The following is a 19320-nucleotide window of genomic DNA, read 5'->3' as shown; positions in this document are numbered from 1 at the left end:
CAGTGGTTGACTTTCCGAACAGGAAGTTTTCCCTACTGATCTATACCGAAAACCTCAGGATGAGGTAATCTCGAAATGTGTGCTTAATCCAGGGCACATTGAACGTCAGAAACATTTATTTAAAGTTTTAGAGTACGCTTGAATAGACTGTTTCATTGAAGAGTGTGCTCATCGACCATCAAAAATTTCGTTATGATTTTAGATTCAGATTTTTAACTACTTATCATTTTTATGACAAAAGTTTTCAGCAGCTCTCAATGTTGTTCAGAGGGCACTCATTGTTTTTAATGTTTTCATATAATTCATTATTAATATCAAATACATGTACTAGTATGTGAAAGACTTAGAATGTATTATTTTGGTACATTTCAAAATTTATAAAGTATTTTTGACATATAATGTCTTAGTACAGTGACATTCTATACGTTTTGCAATATTTCAATGAAATTAAGGACATTTTGTAATATTTCTATATGTAAATGTTGTAGTGCTGTGGTAAGCTCCACAAAATAACCACGTTCCAATGACAAGACAGACGGACAGAAAAATCACAAAAACAATAACTGCACACCAAGGCTCGACCTTGTCAACGCCTCTGTTCTAGTGACCGTTACTGAGATAACTTTGTCTCAAGTCAGTCGGACGGACAACACACGAAGACAATATCTAAAACCAAGGCTTGGACCTCGGAAAATAAGGGAAAACTATGGAGGAAATTACCTTAAAATAAATTTTAACAAAAGGCTAAGATCCATTTCAATTTAAAACAAAGAATTACTTTTGATAAATTCCATTTAAAAGTATCTGTCGGGTTTATAATTAGCAAATATAAATCAATTTTATGCACAAATGCACAAATATGTATTTAATATATGTGAATAAAACAATGTGAAAATTAATATCTAAAGTCTACAAGATTTCCCACTTTTATACTAATTTCGATCAAAAAGCAAAAAAAAAAAAAAAAAAAAAAATACTTCTAAAAACGTATCAAAATGCACTTCAGCTAACATATGCTTAACTGAATCCAAGTTTACAGTGAAATTTTTACTAAAAAGTAATATAAAAAATATGTGTACCCTTAAGCCAAAGAGGTCGTAATCTGAGTAGGTATCCTTTATACTCTCCTAAAATCACACAAGAAAAAGCGAGGGTAAACCGACATAATAATCCACCAGACCCTCGCACGGTATGAAAACCGGCGGCTTTGACATAATCCGTTATTAAAATATGCCAGATAAAACATATATGTCCTCAATTTAAGCAGCATTTAAACTACTAAATTCAACAAGAGGACCATGATGGTCCTGAATCGCTCACCTCTTCCAACATGACCAGTGACCTAGTTTTTGAGCTCATGTGACCCAGTTTTGAACTTGACCTAGATATTATCAAGATAAAAATTCTGACCAATTTTCATGAAGATCCATTGAAAAATATGGTCTCTAGAGAGGTCACAAGGTTTTTCTATTATCTGACCTATTGACCTAGTTTTCGAAGGTACGTGGGTGACCCCGTTTTGAACTTTACATAGATATCATCAAGGTGAACATTCTCACTAATTTTCATGGAGATCTCATGAAAAATATGGCCTCTAGAGAGGTCACAAGGTTTTTCTATTTTTATACCTACTGGCCTAGTTTTTGACCGCACGTGACCCAGTTTCACACTGACCTAGATATCATCAAGGTGCATATTCAGATCAATTTTCATGAAGATCCATTGAAAAATATGGCCTCTAGAGAGGTCAAAAGATTTTAATAATTTTAGACCTACTGACCTAGTTTTTGATAGCAGTTGACCCAGTTTCAAACTTGACCTAGATATCATCAAGATGAACATTCAGACCAACTTTCATACAGATCCCATGAAAAGTATGGCCTCCAGAGAGGTCACAAGGTTTTTTTATTATTTGACCTACTGACCTAGTTTTTTATGGCACATGACCCAGTTTCAAACTTGACCTAGATATCATCAAGGTAAACATTCTGACCAATTTTTATGGAGATCCATTTACAAGTATGGCCTCTAGAGAGGTCACAAGGTTTTTCTATTTTTAGACCTACTGACCTAGTTTTTGACCACACAAGACCCTGTTTCGAACTTGACCTAGATATCATCAAGATAAACATTCAGACCAATTTTCACACAGATCCCATGAAAAATATGGCCTTCAGAGAGGTCACAAGGTTTTTCTATTATTTGACCTACTGACCTAGTTTTTGATGACACGTGACCCAGTTTCAAACTTGAACTAGATATCATCAAGATGAACATTCTGACCAACTTTCATATAGATCCCATGAAAAATATGGCCTCTAGAGAGGTCACAAGGTTTTTCTATTATTTGACCTACTGACCTAGCTTTTGATGGCACGTGACCCACTTTCGAACTTGATCTAGATATCATCAAGATAAACATTCTGACCAATTTTCATGAAGATCTCATGAAATATTTGGCCTCTAGAGAGGTCACAAAGTTTTTTCTATTTTTAGACCTACTGACCTAGTTTTTGATCGCACATGACCCTGTTTCGAATTTGACCTAGATATCATCAAGATAAACATTCAGACCAATTTTCATACAGATCCCATGAAAAATATGGCCTTTAGAGAGGTCACAAGGTTTTTCTATTATTTGACCTACTGACCTAGTTTTTAATGGCACGTGACCCACTTTCGAACTTGACCTAGATATCATTAAGGTGAACATTCTGACCAACTTTCATACAGATCCCATGAAAAATATGGCCTCTAGAGAGGTCACAAGGTTTTTCTATTATTTAACCTACTGACCTAGTTTTTGATGGCATGTGACCCACTTTCGAACTTGACCTTAATATCATCAAGATGAACATTCTGACCAATTTTCATGAAGATCTCATGAAATATGTGGCCTCTAGAGAGGTCACAAGGTTTTTCTATTTTTAGCCCTACTGACCTAGTTTTTGACTGCACGTGACCCAGTTTCGAACTTGACCTAGATATCATCAAGATGAACATTTAGACTAACTTTCATACAGATCCCATGAAAAATATGGCCTTTAGAGAGGTCACAAGGTTTTTCTATTATTTGACCTACTGACCTAGTTTTTAAAGGAACATAATCCAGTTTCGAACTTGACCTAGATATCATCAAGATGAACATTCTGACCAATTTTCATGAAGATCTTGTGAAATATATGGCCTCTAGAGAGGTCACAAGGTTTTTCTATTTTTAGACCTACTGACCTAGTTTTTGACGGCACGTGACCCAGTTTCGAACTTGTCCTAGATATCATCAAGATGAACATTCTGACCAACTTTCATAAAGATCCCATGAAAAATGTGACCTCTAGAGTGGTCACAAGCAAAAGTTTACGGACGGACGCACGGACGCACGGACGACGGACACCGCACGATCACAAAAGCTCACCTTGTCACTTTGTGACAGGTGAGCTAATAAAAGTAATGTAAAAAATACTACGAATCAAAAGAGTAAAGATTACATTCATGAACATTATATTGTCTTCTCCGATCCTCGCACAAATAATGCAAAACTGGGTGAATTTGAATCTGACACAAATATGACCTTTATAACGTCACATTTGTTAATGTAAAAAGACAATGACTGTCACTGTTAAAGACAAACACGATTTACGTTGGTTAAAAGAGATGAAATACATAAGTACTGGTTTAAATCAGTACCCAACATGAAAATTAAGGAGACTGTTGCATGGAACAATTTTAGATATTGTTTCCAACCAATAAAATTCACATTATTAGAAAGCACATTTCATGTATCATACATGTACAAACACTAAGTGATACTGACATTTAACGTAAGCATAAGTGGCATAAAGCACGGTCAACACATTCCTAGGGCATAAAATATCTCATTATAATACATGTGTTTCTAAGTAAAAGAACCAAATGCTTTATTAATCAAACGGATGACTGCATAGATAGACTTTACACTAAGAACTAGTAGAGACGAAATTGATTCTGACACAACTGTTGACAGTAATCGAAAAGAATACCTTCATGAATCTCTGTCGGAGGGATTTACCATGTGCGAAAGTGAGCTCACTTTTTTCTGGAATAAGTCAAATACATGTATTTGACAATCCTTTATTGAAGCTTTTTTAAAGCTGGCTATATGCATTGTTTTTGTTTGTTTCGGAACAATTCAGTTACATGTTACACCGACAGTAGTTGGGTTATATGACGGCTTCCAAGCTATCATAGAATAGGAAGACCCAAGATGCCTTCTTCCTGACAAAATTCGGGTAAGGCAGGTAAATCATCAGGGTCGTCGACCTTCCGCATGGACGTTGACTATCGTCCATACAGTACTGTAATGATAAGCAAATGATTTTGGAAAGAAGGTTATATAAGCTACAAGCTTGTTTTCCAATCCATACATTTGAACTGTGAAAATTTGTTGTACATGTTATGTGTATGTTGTTTCAAAATAAATATCGTTTAAACGAAGCAAGTGATTTGAAGTTAGAATATTTATTGTTTATTATATTCCACCAAAGATGACTCTTCGAAAACGTGGAAATTTCCACGTATTGGCAAAAACATTGAGACAATATGTATGTTGTGGAAATTTCAAACTTGTAAAAGTGATAAAATTTCTTAGTGTAATTTGTGTTTAAACATTATTGTTTCAAATTGTCCGGAATAATTTGGGTTGGTGTAGAAATTTCCACACCAAGAGTGTGACAAATATTTGCAAAGAGAAAATGGTGAAATTTCCATGTTTTGATATTTTATCCTATTATATTATGCATTTCACGAGGTGTGGAAATTTCCACGATGTTCGCTATTTGTATGTAATATTCCGCCAAGGATGACTCTTTCAAAACTTGGAAATTTCCACGTATAGGCGAAAAAGCATCAAGATACATGTAATATATGTATCGTGGAAATTTCCACACTTGTAAAAGTAATGAAATTTCTTAGTGTAATTTTATTTTAAACATTGTTGTTTCACACTTTCCGAAATAATTTGGGTTGGTGTTGAAATTTCCACACCGAGACTGTGACAAGTGTTTTTAATGGGAAAATGTTTATATTACCCTGTTTTGATATTTTGAAATTTTACCCTATTATATTCTGCATTTTATGAGGTGTGGAAATTTCCACAATGTTCGCTATTGCTTGCTATATTCCGCCAAAAATGACCCTTTGAAAACGTGGAACATTCCACGTTTATGACAGAAACATTTAGACAATATATGTATTGTGGAAATTACCACACTTGTACAAGTGATAAGTGTGGGAAAGTGTTGAAATTACCATGTTTTGAAATTTGAAATTTTACCATGTTATATTATGCATTTGACGAGGTGTGGAAATTCCAACAATGTTTGTTATCACTTGTTTTATTCCCAAATAAATATATATCTATACGTCAACTATATTTGTTGTTATTTTATAAACATTTAGAAGGATATTCCTGAGCGTATTGTGGTGTGGAAATTTCCAGATTCGCATAAAAAAGATGAAAAAAGAGTAAAAGCGTTGTGGTATTTTACATATTGTCATGGAAATTTTCACACTTTGTGTAAAGAAAGAGAAAAAGAGGTAAAAGCTAAATTTGCCTCTTTAAAAGAGGATTATTGATGTAGAATCCTCTTTTTAAAAAAGTCAAATTTTACGTTAGATACTCGGCAAAATATAGATTCAAAACGGAGGTGGTTGGCAAATTCGTATTCTGTATGCTTATTTTCTTGTCATATACTTACATGTTAGATGAAGATCAAATTTGGTAAACAAATCATGAAAGTATAGTTTTCACACCATGCAAGTAATACTGTAAATAACATATTGTATATTATACAATTCACACCACAGCACATTAAAGTGACATGGTATGTCATGTCATTGGCAGGCGGTCAACCCTGTCCAGACTTAAATGTTTTACTAACGTTACTTTTCTTACAGAGATGCTCAAATACCAATGTCTTGAATAACATTATTGTATTTTAACAGATAACAATAGATTGTATAGGTTTGAAGACGAGTGAGAAATAGGAACGATATTGAAATTCACAAGGAATTCTAGGATACGTGCATTGTGTATATACGTTATATCGGACATTTTAGAGAAATATAAAGAAAAGTAATGTGCTTATGATGTAGAAATGTCAAACTATAATGAATTATACTGAAAAATATCTTTGCAAGCATCGCATTGCCTGAATACTCACGTCTATGCTTAAAGCCCCTACAAAATTTATTTTTGCATCAGTAGATTAACATATACAGGACAGCTATTGAAAGCTGAAAGTTTTCTCTATAGAAAGATGCAATTAAACAATCTCGGAGACAGCATTGAGTTTATGGATATTTGTTTTCAAAAATACAGAACAAATATTACAAATATAACTACTTGTTGAATTAACATTAATAGAACAGAACGTTTCGTTTTCCAGGCTATGTTGTAGACTGATTGCAGTGCATTTATTTGTTTTAAAAATGCATCAGTACAATTTTTATTCAAATTACAGAATAGACAGGAAGTGGTTTTGTGCGTAAATAACTGCACTTCACTTTTGTCGCCTGATATAGCCCTATCAGTGTTAGCTTCAGCGAAACGATGCGAAAAAGAAACAACTAAGGACTCATCAATGTCAAATGAGTATGTTTCAATTAGATTTACTTCTAATAAAATGGCACAACTGTTAAAGAATGAATAAGTTATATTTTCAGTAAGATTGTCAGAAGTAATTTTTCTATGAAAATATCGTACGGCAGGAATAAATAAATAAGCCAAAAATAATTATCTTATAATATTGCTTAGTTTGTACTGGCTTATTTTAGTTCGATTTTGATAAGAACTATAAGCTTATATGAACCTGTCTCCTGTCTGCATTCTGAATAAATCCGGCAATGGTATCATAGCGATATGCGTCATACTCACAATGAGACTCCAACCCCCGGCCTTCGGGTCAAGCGAACGAAGCTTTAACACATCAACCGTTCTACCTCTGGTAAGTCTAACATATAGAAGAGACGTCCAGCCCAGACGAAATAAGAATGGAGCTGTAAATATAACATGCGTATGGTCTTCTATTCACGTTAACAATACAGAATTATTTGAAATTGGTAGAAACCTTTTCATTTCATTTTCTGAATTGGGCAATTAATTAAGTTATACAATGAATGTATATCAATTTACAAAGCAACCCGTCTTTTCTTTTTACAGAAAGCAACGTTTATACGTCTGAATTTTGGCACTATCATTCAGCTACACATGGACTCTTAAAATGTAATTTTGATCAAAGTTTATGAAAGTGATATTTTAGATGATCATTTCTAAATTAGTTTCCAGTCAGTTCATCGTTTATGTTTTTATCGTTTTATCGTAGCTCTTAAATAAACATTTACCCAATTTCCTGTCGCCTTGGTTTACCGACGTTTCCCCTGATGATCTTGACATGTGTATTGGATCAGATTGTACGAACTTTTGGCCCCTCCGTCATTACAATAAAGACTTCAAAGTTGTCGTTTTCTTCTAATCTAAACGCACTTATGAATAAGACACGATGATTTTAAGCGATTATTCAAACACACGTTTGACGGAATACCGTTAGATGATTTATTTTGACAGCAATGGTGCATGCATTTCTGTTCTACCTCATAAACGTAACAAGCTTAGATCTATGTTTGGAAAAAGTTGATATATCCACCGCAGATTTTACATACTAGTAAATCATTTACCAACGACGGGACACCTATTCATCTCGCCGATTCTTTGCAACTTCTGATACCTGGAGCAACTGAATGAACATGTTCAGATATACATGTACATGGTTACAATGCATTGTTTTTGTTGCACTTTAGCCCATGTTTTAAAATGTATTGTTACAATGGATACATACAATTTTCTTCTTGCAATTTTGAATGTCAATAATTAACAATATTTCAGTAATGAAACTAATCGCATTGTTAGTTAATGGCACAGGATTTTCATACATGATTCGGTCACCACTGTTCTCACTCAGAAGCATCGATATCTAACTTAATATGAGTATATAAAAAATTTGTTTTATTCTTCGATAGTAAAACTTCATCTAAATGCCATTAATTCTTAAACAGAAGCATGTGCCCTCATTTGGAAAAAACATCTAGATATGCTGGTACACAAACACATCTTTCAGATATAAAACCGTGTGCCAAATAAAATGGTTTATTAAACGAAACACTTGGTATTTATTTACATTTATACAAAAGCAAGGTTCCTAATAAGAAACAAATGCCTCACAGTGAAAATTGTGATATGGCTAATCAGTTTCATATATTCAATCCCGCGGTTAATTCCTCCCTCAGACTAACAATCCTTATTTCTACATTGATCAGTTTCATGTTCACAGGTTCAAGAGAAGTTCTCTGTGAAATATAAATCACAAACAAGTCTATTGCAAATTAAAGGTTACTGAACACGCTACGGTTTTATTACTTGTAGAAGAATAGATAAAATGAGACATCTGCATTTTAGGAGTATAGTTTACTCTTGTGTTCTGCAATGAAGCGATGAAGTGTTAGTGAAAATATGCTCTATTTTGTTGAGTTGATAACTGTACCATTTCGTCTTTTATTTATAGATAATATTCTATGTACAGTTCGTATTTGTTCTTGCAACATAGCATCTTGATAAATATCTGAGCGTATTTATTGGTCAGGAATCTGGCTTCACAAGATCCAATTTTAAGTAGATAGTGATTCTTATATCAGACAAACAAAATCGGAAAGCCCAAAGTAATTATCTGACTGAGTCCAGCTATCATGAACGTTATTAAAAAATATGTGAATTTGTTTTGTTTTGTTTTGTTGAGTATAACTTTGCTCCGACACAATTCAGGTCATATGGCGGCTTTCCAGCTTTGATGGTGAAGGAAGACCCCAGGTGCCCCTCCGTGCATTATTTCATTATGGGCGGGCACCTGCGTAGAACCACTAACCTTCCGTAAGCCAGCTGGATGGCATCCTCACATGAATAATTCAATTTCTAGAGTGAGGCTCGAACCGACATTGGTGAGAGGCAAGTGATTTGAAGACAGCGACCATAACCACTCGGCCACGGAGGCCCCCAAGGAAGTGTAGGTACATAATGTTCATCAGTTCTGTTTCATTTTACGTTTTTACCCAATTATCAGAGGAATTGCTGATCAATTAATTTCATACAGAAATGAAGTGCTCACATCATATAAATATTTCAATGTCAAACTCTCTATGCATCAATGTCCAACTGTAATGTGTTAAACCGAAGAAAATATTTCCGATCATTGCATTGCCGCCTTGATTTTTAAATACGTTGATGCTTAAAGTACCTTTCTTTTCATTAGAAGATTAAAACATATGGAAAACAATTTAATTTCTTCTTCAGAAAATTGCAATTTAAGCAGGTCTCGTAGATGACCGCAAGTTTCATTATTGAATCTTTTTTAGAAAATACTAAACAAATCTAAAGAGCAATGACAGACAGATTGTCAACATAATGGCATGGTGTTTTGGTAAATTGAAATCGCCAGAACAATAGCATATTGATGCATATTGTTCGAGGCAGATTGCAGTGCGTTCATTCAGAATACATTTATCAGTATCGATTGGTTTGAATACACTTATCCAAATTATATTACAGAATAGACTGGCAGTGAATTAATTACTGCATTAGGCGCCTGAAAAATGTTAGCATTGGTGAAACGATGCGAAAAATCATTTTATAGAATAATCCTTCCCCACAGCGACAAACTTTAAACTAAATCTCAGAAACTCGATGATTTTGTTTGCTGTCTCTCTATCAGATTTGTAACACTGATTTTCATTAGCCCATACACATCAGATGACGTCATGTTTTTCAATGAATACTGGAAATTGTATTATTTATATCAAAATTAAATTGTGATTGTTTTATTGAAAAGCAGTAACATTTATAGAAACGCATAGAAGTTAAATATAGAAGAAGAAGAAATTAACTTTCAATATTCAGTCATAATAATTATACACGTTACATAAAGTATTTGATGTAGGTCAACATGACTCATCAAAACTTTAAAAAAAATTATTAACACATATAGAAAAGGATTTTCGATGGTGGAAATATGCTTAAGGAGGGACAAATATTTTGTATATTTTGTATTTAGTCACACAAAAGTTATCCTAACAATTGCAAAGTTGCGACTGGAGACAATGTATTTTAGTTCTAGTTCTAGAAAAAGTAATTCATATTTTCGTTTAACATATTGTAAAATGAATGTATATAAAAAGTGTTACATTCCGATGAAAATATTGTCGCGCAGTAATTGATTTTATATCGAAAATAATTAACCTACAAATTCGCTCACGAATTACGTTTCATTCTACTTCTAAAATCAAATAAACTATCCTTTGCAAATTCATTATTATCAAGAACTCTCCATTCTGCCGCTTCAAAATAATCGAGGTTCTGGAAATCGTCATATGCACCGCTTGAACAAACTAAATTTAAGCAGAAAATGAAATGTTGCATAATTAAGTGAGAGAAAACTTCATTAATGCAGTATTTCGACCAGCAGAGGGATTTTAATAAAGATAATTGTTTTGCCAGGAAAACACAATTAAGATGACAGACACAAAGGTAATTATAACTGAAGTATGCTGAGAACAAGTGATACGAACACAACATTTGAACATTATCTAGTGTGTGTGCTTCTCTACTTTTATGACTCATTCAGTCCGAAATACCATTAGCTGAACATTTTGTATTTGTATTTAAACAACTTTTGTAGAGTCACGCCTTCACAATTCTAGTATTCTGGATTTTCATAATTGAGGAAGACCCCAAGATGCCCTTACGGCGTTGTTTCTTGCACCTGGATAGAACTAGCGATGTACTGTCAGCTAGCTGAATTGTTTCCTCACGTGAAGAATTCTGCATCCCAATCGAAGTTTCGAACCCGCATCTTTAAAGACAAGTGATAGGCAGTCGGTGACCTTGGCCACTTTGCCGCGAAGTTCCACTATTTTTCTTTGGTAGTCAAATGCAGGGAATTTTCCGAAATTAAATTGTACCCAATTGTTTTCCAATCCGAACAATGTTTTCTAACCTAACAATTAATATATCTACTATATTTTTTCATTCTAAATTAGTAACGCCTTCACAAAAAGCCATTTTACAAGCTGTATCAGATAAAGATACCAAACGTGGGACCGTGACGACATTACTTTGATTAGTCTCCGTAATTGCTTGATTTATAAAGTACCCGCTGAAATTCGAAGACAAGTTTCAAAATGCTGGGGAACTGTGTCACGGTAAAGAATCAAAGACATGAAAATGGTACCAGTATATTTATTTCCCTTGGTTGGCGCAACGCATGTAAAAGAGAAACTGGCTCGTTTTCTCTCATACACTCGTGGCGAAATATTCCAACAAGACTGAGACGTCGAGAGTGTTAAATATCAGTTTTAGAACTTGCTTCGAACTCGACATTAAATGAATTAGTATAAACTATGTATCAGCTATTAAAACCGTGTGTCTTATAGACTCTGAGAAACATTTGGTTCTTATTTACATTTTTAAAAAAACAAGGCCCTCAATAAAGAATTAAAATATAAATAAAGCAATGAAAATTGTGATGTGACATTACACTAAAGCTTCATGAATTAATTAACAAACTGTAATTTAAATGTTTTGTTTAGTCTGGAAGTTCATATGGAATGAATATGTCCTGTAGTTTGTTGCGATTTCATATTTCATCCTCATCTTTCACACACATCAGGAAATTAAAGCATATTCGATAATTCATAAGGTATACACCCCTCATAATCATCAAAAGAACTGTCTGTATTACTAAAAATTATTAAATCAAATAAATTGCACTCACATTTTTGGCATTACTTCTTAAATTTGACGATTTTTCGGAATATTTTGACCAACTTAATCAACCAATTAAAGTCGTAAATTTGTAATTCTTCAACCAATAAAAAAAATCGGAACTGAACAGAAATGAATACATGCATATATTTTATCGGCTGAAATTAATATAATGTTTCACAAAAATTACATAGATACAGTAGGTACTGTCCCTAGGAGGTATTTAGGAGGTATTTATATACGTAATATTTTATTTTTACCTTGATGATAATTGTTTTTATTACACGACCCTTGGAACTACCAAAAATTTGTGAACTCGGTAATTTTCTTGCGGATTGATTTCCATCGCTTGATTAAACTAATAGTAATAAATTCGAGTGTTTGATATGATTTTAAATCAGGTTTAATTTAAAATTGCATAGATATATTCGAACACTTGTAAAGCGTCATAATTTTGTCAAAAAGTAATGCTTTTCTTATGCAAACAATGCGCAGGCTTTATGGGATATACATAATAAAATTGCATCTGTCAATTCTACAGATAAATGGCATTTATTTTACCCCCTACTGGCAGTGAATCCCTCTTGGATCAACCTTGGTATATAAATATTTTGAATTGAATCAAAAGCAGAACTAATCAGCTTAAATACTTGGAGATTTAATGGTTATGATAAGTTGACATTTAAGTATATAAGAACTACTCCCAAATGCCAGACATTTTTTATTTCCTGAATTATAAAATAAACATGGTCCGTGTGTCTACTAATCCCAGATATAGGTTTAACCGGAAGGAAAACTGGGCTCAAAGGCCCGGACCAGTCAGGACAAGTTCAGGCTAGAGATTATTACATGCCTAAATCCGAGTAATTTTCATGCAACTCATGAAGAAATTCCACTTATTGCTTAACTTCAGACAGAGGTTATTTGGTTTCATCATCGAAATTTATCAACGTCCAACTATAATGTGATATACTGACAAAAACCTTCATAATGATTGTATTGTCAGGAAGTTTAGTACGTTCCAGCTTGAAGCTTACTCCCAGGGGATTATTCCCTGCATTAGAAGATTAAAACTGCCGCCATTAAAATCTGAAAGCGACTCGTATATTTCATTAATTATATTTCTTCTGTCAAAATACTTTCTTTCTTTTGCGGAAAACTTCAGCCGTCTGAAATTAAAGAAGGTCTATTAGACAGTGATGTGTTTTATTATTGAATTGTGTTTGAAAAATTGCCACTTAACCGTAGAAAGATGACATGAATTGAAATAAAGGTGTTTAAATAATGTTTCCAATTTCATGTCAGTCAACTTTCAAATTAGTATCAGATTTCTTCTTGGATTTTCCGAGAAGATCGTACAGATTACTTTTAGTGTCTTTATTCGTTGTTTTATTTTTATTATCACCAAAGAAACAAACCCAATTTAGTATGTTTCTCTTTTTAGTGGGAAACAAAAGTGTTTTACCAGTGATATTCTGTGAAAATACTTCATTTCTTTCAGCCTTATATTTTCATTTGAAAAGAAACTTGTTATCTAATGATTGAGATCAATTAATAGCAACTATTGTGAACTATGTGAAAAGACAGGTTATGTCAATTGTTTACTACCTTTTTTGAAGTTTTATTTCTTTTCATCAATATATTTGTATTGTCATATTGTCTTTTTGCAGTCATTTAAGTCAAGCAACAAATTGCATGTCACTCAAAGATGTTACATGTACATCATATGGAAAATAACAAAACTTGAGATGTACACGTATCTTTCGTCAAAATCAAATTCACAAGACATCGTAATGGCAAAAGTAACAAAAATGAAGACACCAAATTTAATAATGTTTTTGTACGAATTGAGATTTTTAAGCAGAATATCTCATAAACATTTAACATGTATGTTTCTGAAACTGACATTTTTCTGTTTTGTTGTGTGTGCTGACATAGGTCTTATGGCGACTTCCCAGCTTTTCATAATAGAGGAAGATCCCACATGTCCCTCCAGGCATTATTTCATCATGGGTGAGCACCTGTGTAGAACAACCGATCTTCCATTAGCTAGCTGGATGGCTTTTTCACATGAAGAATTCTACGCCCCGAGCTAGGCTCGAAGCCAAATTGGGGAGGTACAACTGATTTGAAGTAACAGTACAAAAGCACAATATGTTTAACATGACCTTTATTACATATAAAATGTGCATTTGATGTAAATGGTCTTGTTGAAAGGAGCAAAGAATCAGCTGGACGGTGTCACCTCTAATTTGGCGCTAAGCCCAGCACAATCTTAAGATTATTAGGCACTTCCATAGCGGAAACGTTGTGCTTTGACTTAATCTTATGTTATTCTTTTGTTTGTTGACTTTTCAAAACGCCATAGCACAGTGCAATACCTATACTGTCATAGTTCAGTTCATGTTAAATGTGTATATTGACATCATTGTGGTGCGTCTAATGTATGTCCAGCGAATGATTACATTTCATAGAAAAGTTTATTAACGCATTGACAGAAGTACTGGCGCCAAAGACATTTGATGCGGAATTGTATTAGTTCCAGATATATTTTCTTGTATTAAAACACATTGATATTACAACTTTTGTAACATGCGTATACTTGTTGTTAAAAATATTATTGTAAAACAAGATGTTAGGGGTGATATAGATTTGCTGAAGTGAAACAAAAAAGAATAACGAAGGTCATTGATTACCTATCTTTCCTTGTCTTTTTATAATATCACTCATACTAAATTCCTATCACATCACATTGTTTTAGGGATTTACTAAAAATTATGTTTTGCTAAAATATCATTATACTAAATTCAAACTTTGTTTAATAGAGCCAAATAAGTTTATTTTTATGTTTGAAACACAGTGGAAGCTCTACTTTTGGCATGATTACAGACAAAAAAAAATAATGTAATTACATAACAGAAATATATCACTGTCAACTGCTAATGTAGTAGTCTGGCTGAAAATCTACAAAATGATTACATTACCTAGATTTTTAAATTACATAGCTGATCAAAGCTCCAAAGGATCATTCCTTGCATTTGAAAACAAAAATTATAAAGAAATTAATTAAATTTTTACCGGAATTTTTTTCCTATATTTTATACATGTTATTTCTCCTTTCAAAACGTTTTAGTTCCTTTCAAAAATATTAGAATTATCTCAAATTAAAGCAAGCCTCGGAGATGATGTGTTTCGCTATTCAATTTTACGGCAAAAATACTAACTGGTTTGAATGAATTTAATGACGGACGATAGCTGACAATGTTTTCTGAATCGTATTTGGAGAAAGAATAAGGTTTATTATGAGGTTTTTCCATAGATGTTGTGTCAATTTCATATTTTTTAAAACTGCAGATTGTGTCTACTATTTCACAGCCCATAAGATAAGATCCAAGGAGAGAGTTTCAAATAAGGTTTCAGCTTCCTACTCAATCCTGTATGCTTTTTTTTTGTTATACATGTTGTATATGAACTGTGATTAATAAAACATTGTTTAAACCAAGATTTCAATAATTATCTGCAATATGGCCCTTATTAACAAGACGGTTTACCAACTGCATAATCCTAATGTCTAACAGGTGTAGGAGCGAATTCAAAATTGGAGGTAGAGACGGGGGAGGGGGCATAGTGGTCCAACCAACGTAAACTACACATATTTTCCAAGTAAAAAATGACAATGAAAAAAAAAACGTTCTTGACAATAGAATCGTATAAAATCATTACCAGTTGGTAATCCGTTTTATTCTTTTTGCCAAAAGTTGTGGGGGTGCAAAGCATAGGCTGGGCACTTTTACAGTTTGTGGACCGCAGCCAATCCCCATCCCCCCGCCCCACCTACACTTACTCCTACGCCTATGAATGAGCAAATGTCTCCTTTCAATGACAGATGATTTCATAACAGTCTTGAAGTCTTGTCTTTTGTTTGATTTTAGTTGCAACGAAACACCTTCTGAAAAAATAAATACATCTCTATTTTGCTATACAGCGATTTTGCTATAAAGAGATTGCATTGAGAGAACACAGCACTGTATGAGGCTCTTTGGTTAATTATTTACTTTATATGACAGAACTGACTGATGGAGATTCCGTACCAGTGTATGCATAACTACACATTGGTCGCCTGAAATAGTTCTACCAGTGTTAGAATTGACAAAAGTATCGAAAAAAATAGCTTCATAATATCTATGTCTGGAGTTATCATTCCCCACTGAGCCCAACTTCATACTTCATGTCAGAAACTTACAAATTTTGTCTGTCAGTTTCGTATAAATTTTGCAACACTGATTTTCATTGGCATGATCGTGGCATATCACAGCATCTTTTACAATAAATACTGAGCATTGTTTATGATTGATATCCTTTAAATTTCAGATAAATGTAGACTTAAATTCGTACATTTTATCATCACATTATTTTTTTTACTGATAGACCATTCTGCTTGTCTAACAAACTATTTCATCGGAACAGTAAATGGTACTAGTTTTTAGTTTAGTTTGAAATTCACATGCCATATTCTTGTTTACTTCCTTTTTGCTTCTGTTTAGAAGTAAAATAACAATACATATCCCGTTTTCGGTGTCCGATTGACGTCATATGACCTAAATTGTGTCCACGTGTCTCCAAACTCAACAAATAAATATTGGGTCCCAAGTAATCGTGAAAGACCACAGAAAATAAAACGAAAATAAAATGAGATGTTTTCTGGGTAGGTCTCAACTATTCCTGACTTTCCAAAACCTATCCTCTTTTTTTTTGCTGTAATGTAAGCTGTCAGAATGACATGTGAGGCTTTCCTTTTGACTTTCTGTAATTTCTCTTCACGAAAATGTACACTACGAATGACAAAAAATGAGAGAATTGCTATCCCATAAGCTATGTTAATTTCATGTGTCACATCAAAGAGTATATAATCTTAAAACATACCCATTCTAATCTTGTATCAGCATACTCCAATACTAGAGCAAGTCGGTGCAAGGTAAACAGCGCCAGGTAAATTCAGTTCATTTACTGACTAATTGTAGCCACTATTTTGCAACTTTTTATCCGACCATGATCGTTAAATGAACATGACAAATCATCCAAGTGGAAGTCAATGATAACATGCTTCAAAAATGGGTATAAAATACATATGCATTTTTGATGGAAAAACAGTAGATTATTTCGTTTAAGTTTGATTTGCAATTCAATAACGAAATGTTTGTTTACCATAAGCAAATATCACAGAAACTTCACAATTTTTTATCTTTGCATGATAAACTCAATAAAGTAACATTTCCCAGTTAGTTTTCTGTTTTCCCATATACTGTTTATTTCCTCATGATTACATGAGATCGAATGACTTCTGACAAACCCCTTACCCGCGCCTTTGCCATGAAGACTCAAACAATTTTGTTGTAAATCGTAACATTGACACGATAAGTGTTACTTTTAATATATTTTATAGACAAATGGATGCATATGTTTTCTTCTAGAAGGCTCGAATCACAACGTTATCAACATTTCAGGTATGTAACTATTCCTACTGTGACATTTGCACTTCTGTCGAAATTATTGTTACTCGGTTCTAAAAATTTGTTTCAGTTTCAAAGCGGCCTCTGAAAAATAATTATGTTTCCTTTCCAAAGGAGTTAAACTTTCTAAAACAACGTCCGTTTTTTTATATTTCATGTTATGTGCCTCCAGTATGCAGAACGTCCAAAACGTCGGTTCACGAACAAATTTGTCAGATATTGAAACTTTTCTTCATATAGAGCTTTTTAAACTTTAGGTTCTTACATTTATAAAAAAGACGAAATATCCCAATAAAAAGCGGAAAAGGCATACATCACAATGAAAATGGTGATGCGATTATATCATCGACAAACGGAATGTCGTTCACTGAACAGTAATCAATATCTATGTTTTCTACTTTGCTCGATTCGTTGCTCAATCACACATATTTCTACCTAGCCAGGGAATCCAGTCTGACAATTTCTAACTTATTTTCTACCTGCAAATTGATAATATCAGAAACTCGATGAATGCCAATTAACACTTATTAGCGCAAATTAAGTGGGATCTTTAATGCATAGATATTAGGTATGACTTCTTCTGACAAAGCACGAATATTATCAACGGCTTCCCAGGCTAATTTCTACCGGAAAATTAGAAGTTACTGATTATGCAAGCGGTTTAATTACTTGCAGTATGACGTAATGTTTAAATATATGCTTGTTTTTTAAGACATTTCCGATTTGTTTTTCACGACTATTTCCGTGACGCGTATATTTGAAAATAAGTGATATAAAAATATTTATATATATTATTCCTATACTAGACTACCCATGTGTCACTGCAGCATTTACTAATTTATCATGCAGATCATATTTCTGAAAGAAACGGACATTTAACGCAGATTCCAAGAATATCCAAATATGTCAGATAGTGTTGTTATTCAGTCATGTAATCTAAGTACGATAAATATGGTATCAGAATCATATTCATAAAGAAATGAAAATGAGTAGACATACAGATTATAAATTCGAGCACGAAAACAAGTCTTAAACTGATAACTCTATATTAATGTCGATTTTTCTAAGACGTCATTTTAATTTTCATGGAATGATAAAAACGACTTCTACAACTAGCTTTACTTCAGGCAGATGTTACTTGCTTACATCATAAAAATATATCAATGTCAGCTTTAATGTAATATACTGTCACAATTCTTCAACATAATTCCATTACTGGGATTATAAAAACTCATCGGGGACTTTCCTTGCATTAAAAGATTAAAAAGTACAGTCATTAAAATCAGGAGGCTACTCGTATATTTCGTTAATTTTATTTCTCCTGTCGGATCGCCTTTTTTTCTTTTTTCAGACATTATTATCATTGATAATAATAAGAAATCTTGTAACCAAAAGAACAGGAGTGGGCTTTGTGCTGAACATGTTAATCAGTACGGGTATTTGAAAAATTTCAGTCGTTTTTAGGAGGCTACATTAAAGACATTAAGCTTTGGTCGTACTAACAATTATGTTTCTGACAACAGATTTCGGCTTTTTGTGAACCCAAAACATAAAACAATGTCGAAACACCTGTATTCGCATATCTAACACATATAAATAGCGTTATTCTTAAACATTTAACATCGTAGCAATACATTTATCTGATATAATTACTATCGGTGTCGGTGAAAGTTACGCTTTTGTCATGGGGTTATTCCGCCATTTTCTGGCACTGGCCGCTAGTGGTCCACACATACAAGCCGTCCAGATAATTGGGTGTTGGATTTTATTTGACATTTACATGCAAAGGCTAAATACTATAATGTACTACAAAGAATGACTTTAAAGGTGTAATTAAACTTCAGAAATAAAGCGACATGTACATAAATATGTCTTTGAGTCACGATTTTAGACATGAAAAATAATTTTAGCCGTGCCATGGGAAAATCAACATAGTGGCTTTGCGACCAGCATCCGCGCAGTCTG

Source organism: Mercenaria mercenaria, chromosome 15, assembly GCF_021730395.1.
Source record: "Mercenaria mercenaria strain notata chromosome 15, MADL_Memer_1, whole genome shotgun sequence".
Lineage (NCBI taxonomy): Eukaryota > Metazoa > Mollusca > Bivalvia > Venerida > Veneridae > Mercenaria > Mercenaria mercenaria.
This window is presented reverse-complemented; position numbering follows the sequence as displayed.